The sequence below is a fragment of the Myotis lucifugus genome, unplaced genomic scaffold (assembly GCF_000147115.1).
Source record: "Myotis lucifugus unplaced genomic scaffold, Myoluc2.0 scaffold_273, whole genome shotgun sequence".
Taxonomy (NCBI): domain Eukaryota; kingdom Metazoa; phylum Chordata; class Mammalia; order Chiroptera; family Vespertilionidae; genus Myotis; species Myotis lucifugus.
The window spans coordinates 969,499-989,784 of NW_005871321.1; positions in this window are offsets into that span (position 1 = coordinate 969,499).

Below are 20,286 nucleotides of genomic sequence, written 5' to 3' on the forward strand. Positions count from 1 at the left end.
AGAATTGTGAAGAGTTGTAATAATTCCTCTTTTTTTCTTTTAAGTTTTGAAGTCACAGGATCAAATGCCTCCTCGAATGAATTAAAACAAATAAAGCAAGTGAATGAATTCATGTTGCATTCCATTTGGAAATCTTTTCCTTTTCCTTGATGGTGTTCCTCACCCCACCCCTGTCTTGGGAGATCAAAAGCTCCTCTTTAGGACCAAGAGGAAAATCAGGTTTTAGAATTTGCCACACTTTCCCCACCCTCTCTCAGAATAGGCAGGGGCTTCGGCCCCTTGGATCTTAGCAATTGCATCCCTCCTTTGTCCCTGCGGTGGTCCATGGGAAGACCCAGGCCATTGTCTGTGGCTCCAACCTTTGTTGGATTCTTGAGAAAGGGCTGCTAAGGCAGACACAAGGCCGGCTTTTAAGTTTTGCCACCTCGAAAACTCTATTGAGGCATTTTGTGTGGTTACTTGTGGGGGTCAGGCATGTGATCTGACCCCTGGCATCCCCTGGTAATTAGAGCATGCAAAAAAGTACCTCCTCCCTGCCTAATTGGCTCTCTCAATGAACCTTTCAGAGAGGAAGTTTGTCTATGACTCACTTGCCCTCCCAGCAAACTTCAGGCCCCAACACATTCCTCTGTCTCTGTGATGGGTTGGAAACTTAGGAAGTGATTAGAACTGGGATCAAACAAGCCCCTGATTGCCCCATTCCTAATTGGGCCCATTAACTCTTTGAGAGCTGTCTACCACCCTGGTGGGAAACTGCAACCAGAGACACTTTCTCAGGCTTGCTGATGTTAACATGCTTATAGCTTATCCCAGGAAGTACGGTAGCTCATGAGATCTACCTGGAAATCATGGTGTCAGAACAATAACATATAGGTCAGTATTTAAAAAAACACACAAACACCTTAGGAAAAGACATGAAGTTGCCAGGGCAAGGAGGTGAAGTAGAAAATAGTTATTTAAATAAGTCATGCTACACCTGTAGCAGGAATTGGGTCTAGGGAGGCAATAAAGATTCTGTTCTATTATTACGGTTCCCAGCTCTCGGGCTCTGTGCGGTTTAATTCAAGTAAGTGTGAATGTTCCTGAACAGCCCTAGACACAAGACCTTCCTGGACACAATCCTGTAGACTACCCTCCAGCAATGGCCACATCGCATTTCCTGCTGGAAGGATTAAAAAGGGTTCTTAGCCGGCTCCAGTGCAGACAAATTAGGTCCTGGTTTTGTAGGTCATCTCTTGTTTTTCATGAATGATTTGCCTCCTACCTTCCTGGTTGATGCCCAAGTCATTCACAGAATGTAACTTGAATCATCCCTGAAAGGTTGTGACTTTTTGGAGTCCTTAAATGGTGACTTATGTGAATAAGGAATGCTAAATGTTAAAAATACAGACAAACACAAGACTGTTAATGCCAATTATATCAGGTGTGATGAGGAAGGAAGGGGGAATGAAGGGGTGAGAGAAGAGTTTTCTTTGTACAGCTTTGAGTATATACGATATTACTCTTATGATACTTCAATGAGTTTTAATTTTAAAAATTTGAAAAAAACTAAGAAATGTGTTCATGTATTTTTCATAAGAGAATATATAAGTTGGCTTTGATTTGTGTTGGCTTTTTTATTCAATGTATCTTATGTTACATGGATTAATAAGCATGAGATTTTGAAAACTATAAAAACTCATTTAAGAGTTCATGTAGATCAACCTATATATTTGCATATTGAATCTTAGTTCCACCACTTACTTGTTGGATAGTATGAGGCTAGTAATTTATTCAATTTCATCAAAGATCTTCATCTACTAAATGGAGATATTGTGTGACTATCTTAGGAGTTTGCCATGTGGATTAAGAAAGGACAGTGCATATACTGTGTCCCGGGCATAGCTTTGTCAATGGTGTGAATGTTGTTATAATTAAGAGAACTGTGACTATGACACAGGGAAGTAAGTCAAGATCACCTAAAGAGAGCAATAATCTATACTCCAGGCTCTCTGACTCCAAGCTTGCTTCCCTCCCAGGAACCCAGGTGGGTCTATTTATAGGTCCTTACTATAGTCTCAGGAGTTAATGGAACATGTTTGCTTTATTATCTCTAATTTATAAAAGAATAAATAAAAGAAAGCATCTAATGCTGGCTTGAATAGTCCAAAACCCTTTTCACAGCCTAGCCAGTATTATGTTTTCTCAGGAATCTTACTTCTTTTGCAACTGAAATAAAATAGGACATTTTTAGGGTACCACAGATGACTTCCCCATCGGTGGTGGGGCAGTATTCTTGTGATTTTTTTCCACTATGGGATTTTAATAAACTGAGCCCACTGGTGGAAATGATCTGATCCCTTTTGCCTATACTGTGAAGTCCTTCAGAATATACATCAATCATCGATTTATAGTGCCCATCCCTTGACACACCTTTGGATGGAAAATAATTAAAGTCTAAGTTGTGGGAAAACGTAAAACTTAATAAATCCATGAATATAGTGTAGGTTTTAAATGTTAATGGTAAGACTGAGTGTTATTCATTCTTATATCCCAAACAACATGTGCTGTGTCTGGTGTGTAGCAGAGACCAATAAATGCTGGTTGGTGATTTCTGGCTACTATTTCAAAATCTTAAAAATATATATATGAAGGCATCAAGGAATCACCACTTCATTTGTTGCCTGCAAGGCATGTCCTTGGGTATTGAAAGATAGGGCCAGACTTTGAATCCTTTGTATAACATAAAGAGGAGAGAGGTGAGGAGGGGATGGGAAGATAGAGGAGCAGGAGAGAATATGTGGAGGAGGAAGAGAGAGAAAGATAAGGGAAGAGAAGAAAGAAATAAGATTTGTACTCCTAAAATCCATCTTATGAAAAGTGAGCACAAGGAGTTATAATGCAAATGATTCTTGGAATCTGAAAGGAACAAGACAAAGGGTCAGAACTTTCTGAATTAACAATAGAGGTGTTTGTAACAAGCTCAATGAACTATGTGGCAAAGACTTCTATTTTCAGGCCTTACCATGAACTCATTACAATTTTACAAAGATGCCCACCAGCTTCCTGCTGTCAACAGACAGTATGCCAATTCAGTGCAACAGGAATCCCCAATTTGGAGGTGCAGTGAAGAAGGAAAGTAGCCAGCTTTGCTCTGTTCCACTCTGCTCCATCATCACTGCCTCTGATCTGCTCAGGTGAGAGGTCTTTGGTGTTTCAGCTCTGTAGGGAGCGGCTCTAGGGTCAAGCCTCGGGTTGACCTGTGGCAGGGCCACAAACAAGTCCCAGCCTGGAGGGCAGAGCTCTCCTAGCATAATTAAGCCTGACCTTGTAGCCCTCCCTAATTCCTTCCTAAGTAGCTAATGGGCTGTGGGAGGTGAAGCAAGTGTTGCCAAAACAAGAACATTTGTATACATGCTAATCTACCCTTGTTTTAATCAGACTATAAAATAAAGCATCAGCTTGCAGGCTGGGTCTTTTGTGTCCTCATCCAGGCACTGAGCCCCAGCTGTATTCTCTTGTCTGTCTTCAATCCTTCACTGCCCCTCCTCAGGTTCACCCTTGGCCGTGCTGGCGCGGCACACAGTTCTAGCCAGGGAAACACAAATTTCAGTGATCCCTGGAAAGTGTGCTCTCTGAGCCACAGTGGCAGAAGGGAGCTGGCTTATAGACACAGAATTCTCCACCCCTTGACCTGATTGGTCCACCCTTGGTGCCTGGTTGGTCCTTCCTCATACAAATGAGGACTCCAAATCCTCAGTTTGATTGGCCCAAAGGCACTGTCCTGATTGCTCAGAAAAGAGTCATTCTGATTAGTTAGAGCTGTGCAGCTCTGATTGGATAGGGAAAGCCTCAATCCTATTGGTTGAAATAGGATTCCAAGAAACCTATATGAGGGCTGGCTCAGAAGACAAAAACACAGTGCCAGTTCAGTGCAGTTCAGTGCACAGATCGGCAGTTCAAGACCAAGGCAGCCAGTTTAGTGTAGAAGCAGGCAGATGAGTGCAGAGGCTTCTCCAAGAAGTGCAGTTTGCAGGAGAGAGCCCTGTGCAGAAACGGCTGCTAGGCTCCGCCTTTTTTATTTGAGTCCAGTTAGCCACCAGGACCCCTTCTTAGTAGGTGTCTTCTCCTTCCTCCACTTCCAGGGTTCACACTGCTGTTTTCTCTCACATATATGCATGCACAGATGTGCACAAACACACATTTAAAACTCTTCATACAAATATACATTAGAGATAGTGGTATCCACTGGACATCTTTCTTAACTTTGACATTTGAGTTCATGGTTTAGAGAAGAGACCAGGACTGGACCTGTCATTGGCTTTCTCCCTGCCCACTAGTAAGACCATGCAGTCCGTGGGCGCTGAGAAGCAGAGTGTTGTGCGACAAGGCATACTGAGGAAGAGACCAGGTTTCCAGTCCTTTGAGCTCTTGCACAACTCACTGTGGACCTGGACCTATAATTTGTTTTTCTTTTAATAGCCTCAGTTTTTCTCATGTGAAAGAAGAGTTCAGAATAAAAAATATTTATGGTTTTGTCAGTTTTGAAATCTTCTATGTTGTGTTTTTTTTCATGACTACTTTGGTCAATGCCTTGGAAGGAAGGTGCCCCAGGGGTTGGTAGCTACTATTTATTCAGGATCTGTTGTCAGGGTTTATGCTAAAGGCTTTATATGAAATATCTCATTTAATCCTGACAGGAACCCCTAAAGAGGGCATTATTCCATTTTATGATGAAGGCTAGAAGCTCAGAGAAATGAAGTTCTGATCATTTTCCTTTGTTGTGACTCCTGAGGTTTCTTGTAGGAATGCCTTGATAGAATCTTCACAGTCATGAACTCTACACAGATATCAGCTGACTGCCTTTCTTCTTTTCAAGTTTTCTACTACAAGGAGCACCCAGCTACATAAATAATTGTACTGTAAAGGCAATGCCCAGTGAACCATTTGTTGATTACCTTACCTTCTAGAAACTATCAAGGGGGAAGTCCAGAGGTTTGGAAGTGGAGAGATAAACTCACTGGCTGTCCTTGAGGGAAGCATTGTTTTTTTCTCTTGGATTCAGTTGACCCAACTGTAAATTAGGGGGGAGATATGGCATTTGATCTGAGGCTTTACAGTGCCTTGGATAAGAACACACAGTGGCTCTAGTCAATCCTACCCCCTCCTTTCTAGATGTATTTCTTTTGCAAGTTACTTCACCTCATTCGAACTCAGTTATTCCAGCTATAATAAGACTTAATTTCCTGCAGAAGTTTTGTAGTCAGCGGCCTAATGCACGTGAAATGATTAGCATGATGCCTGGTGATGTACTAATTAACTTTTACTGGTATTCTCTTGACAAAAGTACTTGTGACTGATATGTGTAGACCGGTTAGTTTTTAAGAACTGCCCCAGATATCATTTAAGAGTGGATTCTGAATCCTGAGCCATGAGTCTAGTCACAAATTGGGGAAGGACATTCTCGGAGAAGAGCTCCGCATCTACACATGATGTGAGCAAGAGAACGAGTTATGTTGTGAAGTAAAAATAATCCCCTATGGTTGGAGTACCGGGCATGTGTGTATGAAGTGGGGTGGGGGCCGAGCAAGACAAAAGACTGGGAAAACAGGCAGGGGAGAATCATGGGAACCCTAGATGGCAGGTTATAGAAGTGAGGCTGTATCCTGAAAGTGGTGGGGACCCGAGGAGTGTTGAGATCAGGTTTGCATTATAAAGTGAAGATGTACATGCATTTACAGAGCACATGCTCAGCTAATGAGCTGGTTTTGTTTAGAATGTGTGTTGATTTGGGAATATTAGGGAGGTTGGGCTTGAATGAGTGATGAGGTGTCTTGGGGGCTCTCCCAAAACCACTTCTTGGCACCATCACTGGCGGGATTTAAAGGGAAGTGAGAAACTGGGCCCTGGGAGACCTGCAGAGAGGTTTCTTGGTCAGCAGTTGAGAGATGTTGTGCACTGGACTCGGGCAGTGACCTGGGGCATGTGGAAGGACAGGTCCCAGCCCACTTTGAGGTTGGAAGGTCAACCTTTCTCTAGCCTTGCCTCCAGCCTGGTCTCCATCCTTTGGTTTAGAAACCTGACTGCAGAGACATTTGTCTACCCCAGGGCCACTCTGTGGACCCAAGGCCCAGCACAACATGAAGGATGATGAGCTCAGCTCCACGGCCCTGGGGGACCACCACCGGCAGAAGGAGAACAGGCATGCCAGGTGGGAGTTTCTCAAAGGTTCGTCCCCCTCCACCCCTTGATTTTGGGAATGCATAGAGAACCACTGTGGTTTGGATGTGTGACTAGTAGCTCAGCAGCCAAATGAAGTCAGGCTGTCTGTCTGTTCTAAATTTAATTCCTTAACCACGTTTGGGCACAGTACCTTGTCTGAGGCTGTTTTCTACCCAAAATATATAATGTTAGGGCGTGCCAGGGAGGGATGCGGGTGATGACAGCCAAGGGCCTAGCTGAAGAAAATACAAGCAGCCCCTACAACCAATCTGATTAACACATAAACTATGAAGACAACCCTCTGCCCTGAAACCTCACTTGGTCAACAATGACCGACTACAGGCAAGCTGTGTTCTTTAAACAGAATTTAGCAAAATTACCATTTCAGAGTCTCTGTGCATAAGTGATTTAGTACTCCTTTCCTTAACCCCTTTTAGGGGCATACAATTTGGAAAATATTAATAATTGCTATTTTAAGTATTCTTCATGTACAAGGCACTGGGCTAAACATTCCCTATGTGTTATCTCATTTAATCCTCACTGCAGCCCTATGAAATAAGTTCTATTATTAGTGTCCTTCTAAATATTGGGGGAAAATTAATTTTTAAGTGACTAACTCACTCAGTACCTCACAGCTAGCCAGTAAAAGAGTCTAGACTTGAGTCCAGTATTATCTCAAATGAATAGTACAGCATTGACCCCTGAGTGTAGGGGAAGAACCCTCATTGACCACCTGAGCCAGCCTGTTACTCCCATGGAGGACAAATATTAGCAGTGTGTCCTAAGTCATTCAAGAAGTAAGCAGGCCCCCACCCGGTGCCTTGGTTGGTGGTTGTGTTGTTGCACACACCAAAAAGGTTGTGGGGTCAATTCCTGATAAGGGCACATACCTAGGATGTGGGTTTGATTCCCAGTCGGGGTGAGTATGGGAAGGCCACCAATTAACATTTTGCTCTTACATTGATGTGTCTTTCTTTCTCTCCCTTCCTTTATCTCTAAAATCAATAAACATATCCTTGGGTGAGGATTGAAAAAAAGAAGACGTAAGCAAAAGAGCAAGTACTAGAACCAGGATGCCTGCCTCTAAAAAAAGAAAAGATTCAGAATAAACAGCCAGTTTGCTGTCAGGTATCTGTATCTTAAACATTTTTGATATTTTGAAATATGTTAAACTTATGAAAAAGTTGCAAAAATAGGACACAAAATTTCCATATATTTTTACCCAACCACCTCCAATGTTAACATCTCATATAACTGCCGCGCAATGATTACAATGAGAAAATTAACTCTGGTGTTACACCATTAACTAAACAAAAGGCCTTACTGAAATTTTACCAAGTTTTCCACTTATGTTCTTTTTCTGTTCCGGAATCCTATAAGGACCCCACACTATATTTAGTTATTTCTTCTTAGCTTCCTACATCTATAATAGTTCTTTAGTCTTTGTCCTTCAGGACATGAACACCTTTGAAGAAAATCGGTCAATCATTTTGTAGATGGCTCTTCAGCCTTGTGTTTCCACATTTCTGGACTGAGGCTGTGCACTTGGGGCAAGAATATCACAGAAGGGATGGTGTTCCTTCTTAGGGCATCAGATCACTGGGTTTATGATATCTACATGTCTTACTATTGGTTATGTTACTCTTGATCACTTGGAGAATGTAGTCTCTGCTGGATTGATCCATTAATATAGTTGCTATACCTTTACCCCTGTAGGTAACAAATATCTTAGGGGAGTTACTTTGAGACTATTTCTATATTCAAAGAGTCACTCACTAATTTTAGTATCCATTAGTAAAACTTGTATACAACATGGCTCACTACTATTTCAATTGTCCTTTGTATTTAATGTATTAATGTGAACGCTATTATTATAAAAAGGAATACTTATCCACTCCCATCTATCTACTTAATAAAATATTTTTATATCCTCATGAACTCATATATATTCATAGTATTCTATGGATTATAATCTAGTACTATCATTTCCTATTTCATTACTCAACTTGTTCAGCTTTGGCCACTAGGAGCTCCTACTGGTGTGCTGCCAGACATCTTGCATCACAGTGCTCCTCAACTTTCTTATTATTAATCGCAACACATGCCTAAAATAGAAATAGAAGCAATTTCTTTGGTTCCTCTCCTTCTTTTATTTCCTACACCCTCTCCCAACTTCGTCCCCTGTTTCCAAAGTCTGTTGGTTTCAGCTCCAAAACGTCTCTGAAATCTCCTCTCATGGTCTCTTCCCAGCTTGGGATGCGTCACTTATCATTTAAACCACTCTGACATTTTGGTTTTGCTCTTTTCAGTTCCTCCTGCCACCAATCAACCCTTCTTCTGCAGTGCAGATTAAATAATGTTTTGAAAATGTGAAGATCAGACTGCCCTGAAAAGCACACAAACATGCTCCTGCTTGCTCTCAAAGAAAGAAGCAATGTTTTGGCCACAGGCAACTTCTTCAATCTTATCTTCAGCTCTGGCCTCCTGAGTTCCTCACGGTTCCCACAATATGCCATATCACGTCATCTTTTCTTAAAATATGTTTTCTTTGATTTTAGAGAGGAAATGAGAAGTGGGGAGAAGGAGAGAGGGAGAGAGGGAGAGAGGGGGGGGGAGAGAGAGAGAGAAACACATTGATTGGTTGCTTCCCATATACATCCTGTCCCTGGATCAAACCCATAACCTGGGTATGTGCCCTGATAGGGAATCGAACCAGTAACCTTTCAGTGCACAGGAAGTGACACTCAACCAACTGAGCCACACTCTCCAAGGCTCATTTCAGCTTTTTGTGTTTTTGCACATACTGTTGATTTGGTCTAGAATACCCTCAATCTTAAAGAGTAAATAGTAAAGGAGGTTCCTTACTAAATTAGTGTATTTCATTCTGTGCTTTTAAATATATATATATATATATATTTCTTTCATTTCAGAGAGGAAGGGAGAGGGAGAGATAGAAACATTGATGTGAGAGAATTATTGATTGGCTACCTCCTGCACGCCCCCTACTGGGGATTGAGCCTGCAACCTGGGTATGTGCCCTTGACCGGAATCAAACCCGGGACCCTTCAGTCCAAAAGCGACACTATATCCACTGAGCCAAACCGCAAGGCTAGTCTGTGCTTTTATTAATCTTGCATATATGGGAATACTCCCCCTCACAAGCTGGGTTTCAATCTAGGGGAATCAAATGAGAGGAGTTCCTTTATTTGAGAGATGTGCATTTGATTCCAATAGAATCCTCAATTATTTTCACACTTCTGAACATATAATTTACATTTCTGGAGGAGAGAGTAGGAGGTTTGTAGAATATCCTTAAATGTTCTATTTGAGTTGTAATCTTGAGTACAGCAAACAGAATTGTGAACTGTGAGGAAGGTTAAATCTATCTTTTGTTCATTGATTCCCTCTCTTTTTGTGGACTAACACCATTACCACTCTCATTTTCACCTCATCATCACCACCACTGCCTTGCTACCACTTACCAACACCAAAAGCTCAACACTACCACAATCATCATCACCAATAAAATTTGCACTAACATGACTAACTACCACCAACACCATCAACCCAACAATAACACCAAACAACTATCATCTCACCACTACCATCACCATCAGCCTCATCACACACCACACCCATAAACCACCAAGAACTAGCTTTTATTGAGTGCCAGCAAGTGTACATCCCACATACAGCAATTCATCTCTTATTCTTTACTGTATATACCTAGACATGATGAAATTTAACAATATGTTCAAAATTACTCGATTGGTAAATGCTGAGAAAGATAGAAACATTGAATATAAGTACTGAGTGAATTTAGATGTCTGCTAATTCAGTCTAATATTATACAAGGAGAAAAAAAACTGAAGACAAGAGAGGTAGGGATTGGCCAAAATCTTGCTCTGATTCTTAAACCAAGACTATGGTCCCTGTGCTACCCTATTCCCTTTGTACTGTGATATTATCTTTATATTTTTCTCAGTGTACAATTTTTTGACATGTCATACATACATGCAATGTACCAAAAGAAAATGAGCACAGAACCCCAGAAAAAAAAGACTTAAAGCATTATAAAAATGATTTTCCTTCTTCTCTAAACCCCCAAATTAACTTGACAATACATAAATATTTTATTTTTATTCACCTGAATTTGTCCCATTAACTTGATGAATTTAATGTACTGTCTCAGAATGAACAGGGAGGCATCACGTAATCTCCCAGACCACAGCCCAGCAGCCAAAAAAGAATAATTCTGAGTCCATGACTAGGGAGAAGAGGTAAAGTCTTCCAATGTGATTTATACAGATGGAGAGGCAATGAAGCAGAGAAATGAGAAACAGCAACGCCAGAGGGCAGAGGTGGGTTTGGAGAGTTCTCCTTAATCTCAGTGGTGGGAAGAGGTTTGGGCTTGAGTGACATGGATTAGTTGCATATTTGAGGGATGAAATGGTTTGTTGCTTCTGAATGGTTTGCTTCCTCAGGAGGGCCACAGCCAGGTCTGTGAAAGAAGGGAATAAAGCTGCCACAAACTGAAAGGAGTTGATAACTGGGGCTTCTGGGAATTGGACAGGGAGTGCGAGTTGGCCACAGAGCCTCTGGCTAGGTTACTGAGACATTCTACTGGACCAGTTATGAAATTCTGACAATATCCTACCCCTCTTCCTTTTGTTAATTCTGGACCCCCTCTGTACTCAGCCTTTCCAATGTGCCTATTCCTCTGGACAATGGAGTCCCAATTGAGGTTAAGATCAAGACTTAATTGACTACTCCAGATTTACTGTGGACATCTGATCTACCTTGTAGTGATCTCTCACTTTTATATTCTATTTGAATAGTAATGGTGGAGGACATAGTAGAAAAAGCACCAAACTTGAAAGAAGGCTAGGACTTGGGTCTGGAACACACGTGGGATAAAGAAAACATGAGTCTACACACAAGGCCTCATATTAATTTTGAGTCTCATTAAATGCTGAAATTATTAATAGCCCAATATGATGGGCTTACTGCATTCTGGCCCATGTTTTTAATCCAACATCTACTTTTTAAAAAATATATATTTTATTGATTTTTTACAGAGAGGAAGGGAGAGGGACAGAGATCTAGAAACATTGATGAGAGAGAAACATCGATCAGCTGCCTCCTGCACACCTTCTACTGGGGGTGTGCCTGCAACCAAGGTACGTGCCCTTGACTGGAATCGAACCTGGGACCCTTCAGTCCGCAGGCCGACGTTCTATCCACTGAGCCAAACCGGATAGGGCCAACTCCCCCCCCACCCCGCCCAGGAAAATGTATTGGCTTCTCAACTTGCCACTACCTAATTCTGCCTTGTTTTGTTTTTGTTTTTTTAAGTTAGTCAATTTTTGTATTGCACATTAAGTTTGTCATTCAGATAGCCAACACATATTTTTGTGACTGTACTATGCCGAGAGAGAGAGAGAGAGAGAGAGAGAGAGAGAGAGAGAGAGAGAGAGAGAGAGATTGAGAGAAAGAAAGAAAGAAAGAAAGAAAGAAAGAAAGAAAGAAAGAAAGAAAGAAAGAAAGAAAGAAAGAAACCAAAAAGGGAAGGGAAAGAAAGGAAGGAAGAAAGAGAGGGGGGGGGGAGGAAGGAAGGAAGGAAGGAAGGAAGGAAGGAAGGAAGGAAGGAAGGAAGGAAGGAAGGAAGGAAAAAGGGAAGGGAAAGAGGAGGGAGGATGGGAGGGATGAGGGAAGAAAGGGAGTGAGTCATAGTTTACTTCCTCTAATGATTAGATCATCATCAAAAGAGGAAGTCAAATATTAATGAACAATTAGAAAAATTCTAAGTGTCCCAAGCACTGTGAAAGAGAAGCACAGATAAATTTTTATTTGGCTACCTAACCTGGTTAGGAGAGTTAGGGTGGCTTTTTCTGTGTAGCCACATTTCGGCTGAGAGATGAAGGATGAGTAGATTTCAGCCAGATGAAAAGAGAAAAATTTGTTCTAGCAAAAGCAGAAAAGCAATATTATGGAATATTATGTAGGAATATTACGTAGGGAATATCAGGGCAGGGGTGGGGAAGTGGTGAGAGTTGAGGCAAAACAACTAGGCAAAGTCCAGATCATGCAGATAGGTAAGTTAGGTAAAGGATGTGAGACTCGAATCTAGTGGCGTAGTTGTATCTATGGGTCTAGTCCAGGGGTGGGCAAACTTTTTGACTCGAGGGCCACAATGGGTTCTTAAACTGGACCGGAGGGCCGGAACAAAAGCATGGATGGAGTGTTTGTGTGAACTAATATAAATTCAAAGTAAACATCATTACATAAAAGGGTACGGTCTTTTTTTTTTTTTAGTTTTATTCATTTCAAACGGGCCGTAGTTTGCCCACGGCTGGTCTAGTCCTTAGTAGAGCCTTGCATATAGTAGCTTCTTAATAAACGCAAAGTTAAATGTGCTGTGTGATACAGCAGTAGACCTGGATGCATCCCCTGAAGTGTTGCTCTTTGTACACTCCTCACACAGATGTCTCTACTGTAATAGAGGTGTTATGGGGAGTAGAAATGTCATATACCTGAACCTCAGTTTACTCATCTGGTAAGTGGGGAATTTTGATAATCACATTAGTCAGTATATAAAAAGCACTGAGTTTTTAGTAGATCTTGAGTAAAACTTCCTAACCTTTGCCTCTCTCCCGTGCTTTCAAATTTAGATAATCACTGATCCTGCCATATAAAGTAAAATTTATCCTAATTTTTAGGTTAAGGTATATACACCAGAACATCCCCAGGCAGAATGTCAACATCAAATACATTATTACTAATAATTATGTATATTCTATCATTTACAAAGCACTTTGATGCTAGAAAGCTGAGGCTCAGAAAGTTGAAGTGATTCAACTGTCACTTAGCTGTTTAGCAATAATACTGGAGAAGACCCCAAATTTCCTTACTTGTCTAGGCCTCTTCCCCTCTCGTCCCTCTCATCTCCAACTCCTCATCTCCAATCTCCTTTCATTCCTACCACTCACACCAATGTTCAATTCCCATTCGGCTTCTAAATCTGTGACTCAACAGTAGTCACTTGGGTGTCTTGTACACCTCTGTTGTGTCTTCTATAAAGTGAAGACAGGAAAACCTTATCCATGAATTCTTCTCTGATTGGCTAAGGTAGTCACAGGGAACAAAGCAAGAGAGAGATTACACTAGACCAGTGGTCGGCAAACTGCGGCTCACGAGCCACATGCAGCTCTTTGGCCCCTTGAGTGTGGCTCTTCCACAAAATACCGACTTCTGCGCATGGGCCACGAAGTTTCAATCGCACTGTACATGCGCGCCTGCACGTGGTATTTTGTGGAAGAGCCACACTCAAGGGGCCAAAGTGTGGCTCGTGAGCCGCAGTTTGCCGAGCTGCAGTTTGCCGACCACTACCCTAGGTTATTCCACCTCCTGTTTTTTTCTATCTCAGTCTGTTTCTATTCAGATCAAGCTTTCATATCCTAACTCTGCTCAAGTCTTTACCAAAATTAGGCTATGCTTCCCAATCAACAAGATGTTAAAAAACCACCAGGCCTAAAATCCTAGGCCCTTCACAACTGTTCATGCTTTGCCCTGCCAACCTTAGCAGGGACTGATCTCCTTTACTTTTCCTAAGCCTGAGTCAAACTATTACTCAGTTTCCTGCTAGTCCTCTTTGGATGAAACAGCTCCCTCTGCCTAGAATCCTCTCTGTCCCCATCCCCAATCTCTGATTGTTTATATCCTTGGGTCAAATGTCTTCTCTTCCATGAATACTGCAGTGATTGTCCAACCTCACCCCCAAACGTCATCTTCAACTTTCTAGCTGGAAATGCCCCCCAAAGTCTTAGGACTCCATTCTTTCTTTCTCATGCAAACCATTTAGTTTTAAAAAATCACTTGTGGGCAAATTCCTCGTCTCTGATTTTATACTGGGATTCCCTTCAGGGCAGAGCTCTCTGATTTTTTACATATCCCTGGTGTCTAGCATGGTGTTTGACACACAAGAGCCCAATGGTCATCATGGGAATGAATTGGTTATTCTGAGCCTTTCTGTAAACTGCAGCAAAGAGAAAGCCCGTCAAGAGGGCTAAAGGTAGCTCTGATAGAAGTAAGAATAATCCCTGAATCATGGTGATTCATAATGTAATTTAGACAGGGAGATGGCAGACCCAGGCAGGGTTTTCTCCCTGAATGTTTATCTTTAGAGGGCTCATGTGCATTAGGCCTGAGTGTCTTGGTCTTGCTCAATTTGTTGTTTTTCTTCTTTTTTCCCGGCCCTCCCCCTCCTCAGTTTCTCTTTACAATGTTCTTAAAAAGTTGAGAATGGTTTATCTTAGCATTTGTAAGTTTATTTGTGGATGCAATTGTGAGGCTCATTATGCCAGTTTTATGAGAAGTCTGGATCCATTGTCCTTAGAAAACGAAAATGATTAACATTGATTTGTTTTGTTACCCAATTGTTTAAATTATAATAACTCCCCATCAGGGTTTTTTAAGTACAGCTGTGTTTATGGATTAAGATCTACTGACTCAAATATTTACAGAGTTCCAAAAATCACGAGAACATACGGTGTCAGGAATTTTCCATAGGCTGATCCGACTGGGAGCTGGACACGGTTTCTGTTGAACTTGAAGGAAAGGCTTTAGCCAGTTTCAGAGGACATCCACAGGTCCATGAAATTGCATCCCCTGACAGGCACCAAATGAAATAGCTCAGGAGTAGGGAAACACTGACTGAAATGCCCATATTAACAGTAATCCATGGCTGTTTATAGGAGCAGACATGGGGCTTTTGAGGCCCTCTATGAAGGCCCTCTGTGACTATGAAGGACAAGACCTCATAGCTTATAAAATCTAGCCTGTTGCTTTCACTTCACTCTCTCTAGGGCTTAAAGAAGTCCAACTGGCCTGGAGTAAAAACAGAGCACTACCATTTTCTAGTTCTATGACTGCACAAAGTGCTTCATGTTCCTAGACCCTCTGTCCTTATCTATGGGGTAAGGGTACTTGGGGGAACATGAAAAGAAGATAGCATGAAAATAAATACTCACTGGCCTTCTTCTCCTTTAAGCCAGATTCTGCCCTTGGGAGCCTTGGCCTATTTTTCCCAGAGGAAGCTTGTAAAAGGGTAGAAAGAATACTGTCTTAGAAGTGGAAACTGAGGGTCCCATTTTTTCTCTGCAGTCGTCTTGCACAGGTTTTAGCTAACACACTTCTCTCTTGATCCCATCATGGATGTCTACTTCTTGTGCTCAGTTGCAGGCTTCCTCAGGGCTGGGGTATGATTTATTTGGCCTTGTGTGCTCGGTCACCATGCCAAGCCCACGGTAAAGTCTAAACAGGTTTTTTGACGAAGTGGATGGAAGGAAGAAAGGAGGTGGTGAGGTTAAAAACTGTAAAGAAAGAAAGGAGAGGAAGGAAAGAAGGGGGAAATCTGGGATAAGCAAACTTGCCCTACTAAATTTATGTGCTAGATTGGAGATGGAGAGAGAGAAAAAACCACCCACAATATGCTGAATGATAACATCACAAAAATAACCTACAGGCCTATTACATCTTCATTGTACTTTGAAAGAAAATATACATTTTAACTAAAATAATGAGAAAAGAGACTGAGAATTTACAATATTTTAGGAAAACCAGTCGTGAAAGTGTTAATTACCCAGGAAAGGAATTATGTTCATATAAAAATTGCAACAGTAATTGGCCAAACATGTTTATCTTAAACACTAGATGGATGTAAATTACCAGTGACGTCTGTGGGACTCAGATCGTGAAGATGCCTACACCTCAGGACCCCTCAGCTACTTGTCCCTTCTGTGACCCTGAATCATGTGGACTTAGAGCCTCAGTTTTTCAATCCCTAAGTGGGGTTACTAATACCTGCCTCGTATAGCAGTTATGAAGCTTACATATAATAGTCTATGAAAAACATAATACATTCAAATGATATGGCCACTACGAAGGCAGGGAGAAATATTCTCTTTGGGAAGCTCCTTGCGTTGCTAGGTAAAGGCAGATTTTGTTCTGCCATGCTATCAGTCTAGGTGAGAAGTGTACCTTGCTCTGGTGTTCTCTCCATAGCCATATAACAACATGCATAATCCCTGCCAATCCACTTGACAACAGATGTAATCCTGAAGAATGCTGCAACATGGTAATCTGCCTGCATGGGAACATTCCGTGCCGGGCAGGAGGAAAGGGCTTAGAGGGTGGCAGTAGAGGCTTGTCAAACCCTGCTTGCCCCAAGTACCTCTTCTTCCTGGAAACACTCTCGCCTAGGAATTCTAGCCAACAGCCAAGCCCCTAGCTCTGGCCACCTTTTGTATCTACCTGTGTCTGCCTCTGACTGTTTATGAAAGTGAAATTCACCTGCAAAAAATGTGTTTGCTCATTCATGCACCGCTTTAATCCATCATTCATTTATCCAAACTATCTTGATGGCTTCCATGTGCCTGGCTCCATTGGCGAGGGTACAATTAATTATCTTCGAATGAATGATGAAAGAATGAGAGTCCCAAAGGCCTGTATAGTATCTTTACTTCTTTGTATTCCTCAATACTTCCACAAAATAAACAAAATTAAACTGTTCAATAAATTTTTGAATAGTGGAGAGGTGATAGATTTTGAGAGCCACAGAAGTACAACATTTTAGATAGGTACGGATCCTCAGAAATGGTCCTGTACATCTCATATTTTTCAAGCAAGATAAGCATGGCACACTTACTAAAAGCGTTAGTTCAGGAGAGACTAATGAAGAGATGATTTATGAAGGCACGGTCAGGGTCAAAGGATACATCAAGAGATGGTGCAGCACCACAAGGCTAGCAACAGTAGAGAGCTATTAGCATCCTCAGGTCTGATGGGGTTCATGGAAGGAGCACTGTTACCAGAGCCTAGAGAGAGCAAGATACGATTGAAGGAGGTGACCTTTGACAAGGGCTGTAGCCATGTGGCCTGATGGGGAGAAGAGTAAAAATCCCACTCTCAGTGTTCTCCCTCCCTTCAGCCTCATCAGTGCCTCCTATTGGTCAAACCCAACTGAACATCAGTACACAAGGGGCCTCCCTGATACAGCCCATAGAGGTCAGCCTATTAGGTCAGAGGGCAGAGGGGAAAAGGGAAGAAGACGGTGGCACAAAGGAAGAGTAGTCAACATAGGCATCTTAACAGAGCAAACTGAGGCTGGAGGAAGAAGGGTGACTTACCCACATGAAGGCTCATTAGCAGGGCTGAGTGACAACTACTGCTTTCACAGAGCAGTTACTTTGTGGCAAGCACAATCCCGCATGCTTGTACTTATATTAATTAACTTATTAAATTCTTACAGTGCTATGAGGTAGTACTCTTTTAACCCCCAAGTGAAACTGAAATATTCCATATTAAGTTGTACTTGATTCAGTTACATAAAATGCCAGGAACATATCACCAGAGTTGACAAAATGTTGACAGAGGGGGAAACGCTAGAGCATAGTGTGGAGGGTGAAACCTGAAATTGCAAACTCTTCCTCCCCGAGAAGTAGGCATTAGTCACCCACAGAGCTGTGGCAGGCAGAGGGATGGCTCCCTGAAGATGTCTATGTCCTAGCCCCTGGCTCATGTGAATATGTTGTACTACATGCCATAGAGACTTTGCAGATGTGATTAAGGTTACAGAGTTAAAGACAGGACAATTATCCTAGCAGGTCATAATGGCATGAGCCCTTAAAACACACCACTTTCTCGAGCTAAAAGCAGAAGAGCTGCAGCAGAAGGGTAAGTTAGAGATAATCCAAAACAACCACAGGGTCTGTGATGGAGGGGCCAAGTGCAAGAGCTAGAGAGAGGCCCTTAGGAACCAAAGGGGTCCTCCAGCTGACAACCAGGAAAAAAACAGGTGCTTTAGTTCTATAACCTCAAGGAACTTGTATCTGCCAACAATCTGAATGAGTTTGAAACATGTATGTGTATTTTGTGTGTGTGTGTGTTCTTTTATTAAGATACTAGAGGTCCGGTGCACAGATTCATGCACATTGAAAGTAAATTAATTAGAAGGTGGCCAGCAGGGCAGGACTGGGCAAGATGGACCAGACATGCCCTAGAGCCAACCTCCTGCAGTTCCTCCCTGGCCGGCCGCACCTGGGGCAACACCAGTGCTTGAGAGCTGTCTGCTGAGTGAGCAGGGTCCCTCTGGCAGGTGGGGTCCCTTGGCTTGGCCTGTGGGGATCAGGCCAAAACCAGTAGTCTGACATCTCCCAAGGGGTCCTGGAGTGCGAGAGGGCACTCTGCAAAGTTGCTGTCACTGGGAAGCTTCTGCGTTGAGCATCTGCCCCCTGTGGTCAGTGCACATCATAGCAGCCAGTTGCTTAGGCTTTTATATATATAGGTAATCAACATATAATTTATTTGTATATGTTGTAAAATGATCACTATAGTAAGTTTAGTTTAACATCCTTCATTATACATAATTATAATTTTTTATTGTGATGAGGACTTTCAAGATGTACTCTCTTAGCGACTTTCAAATACACAACAGAGTAAAATTGACTGTAGTTAATAATGAGTGAAGGTCAAATAAGTACAAACTTAGAGTTATAAAATAAGTAAGTCATCAGGATGTAATGTACATCATGGTGATGTTAGTTAATAACACCATATTACATAAATGTGCACTGTTTCAATGCACTGTGTTGGCAGTAGTTTGTTATGGCAGCAACATAAAACTAATATAGGGGCAGGTGTAACTTGAATTGAAACCCCAGGAGCTTGGAGCTCTGTGGAGACATTCTTGTCCAAGCTCCTCATTCCACAGGAACACTTGCTACCATATTCCTGTACAATGTTGATGGACTCACCAGAATAGCGCCCTCCTCCCTATCCCCAAAATAACAGCACCACATGTTGGTGAGAATGCAGAGCAACCAGAACTCTCATGCATTGTTCTTGGGAATATAAAATGGTATGACAGCTTTGAAAATATTTGTGGCATTTCTTATATAATTAAACATACACCTGTACTGTGAACTAGTAATCATACTCTTAGGCTTTGACCCAATAAAAATGAAAACATATGTTCACAAAACACTTTCTGCATGAATGTTCATAAAATATTTATGAAAAATAGCTTACAACTAAAAATATCCCAGGTTGCCATCAACAAGAGAATGAAAAAATAAACTTTGATAAGCACATACTATAGAATAGTATGTAAAATGTCCAAAATGATAAAGTGCATAGAGACATAAAGTAGAATAGTAGTTTCCAGAGGCCGGAGGTGAGGGTGGGAGATGGGACTGGGGCAGGAAATAGAAGTGGACTGCTAATGCGTACAGTTTCTTTTGTTGGTGATGAAAATGTTCTGAATTTAGATAGGAGTGATGGTTGCATAACCTTGTGAATATACTAAAAAACAGTGATTTGTAACTTTAAAAGGGTAGATTTATGGTATATAATTATAAAAATTATATCTCAATTTTTGAAAAGCAGCAAAAAAGATAAAGAAGCAAATTATGGATACATGAAACACAGATGAACCTCACAAATATATGCAGCATGAAATAAAAGAGTAGGTTCCTTATAATTCTATTGAAATAAAAGTTTAGAAGAGGCCAAATTAAAATATGGTGGAAACAATTCAAAAGAGTGGTTGCTTTTAGAGTAGGGGTAGGGACTGACTGTGGAGTGACAAGAGAAAACTTTCTGGTATATTGGTAAAGTTGTATGTCTTGATAGGGATTTGGGGCCATGTATTTGTTAAATTCAGCCACAGAACATTCAGAATTTGTGTATGCATTGTATCTAAACTTCATCCCACAAAAAAGAAACCAATACTTAACTCTAGTTCATTATAAGCAGCGTACAGTAAAATATTTAGAGGAAAGTATACCAATGTCTGCACCTCACTTTGAAATGCATAAAAAACTCCGTATTGTCACATAAAGAGAAGGAAGAATAGATGGACATGGATAAATCAAGTATACTAATATGCTAATTGTAGAATCTAGAAGTTAGGGGCATGCAAATAACGTGTACAGATTTTACAATGTCCTTTATATCTGAAACTAGAGGCCTGGTGCGCAAAAATTTGTGCACTCAGGGGGTCCCTCAGCCTGGCCTGTTCCCTCTCAC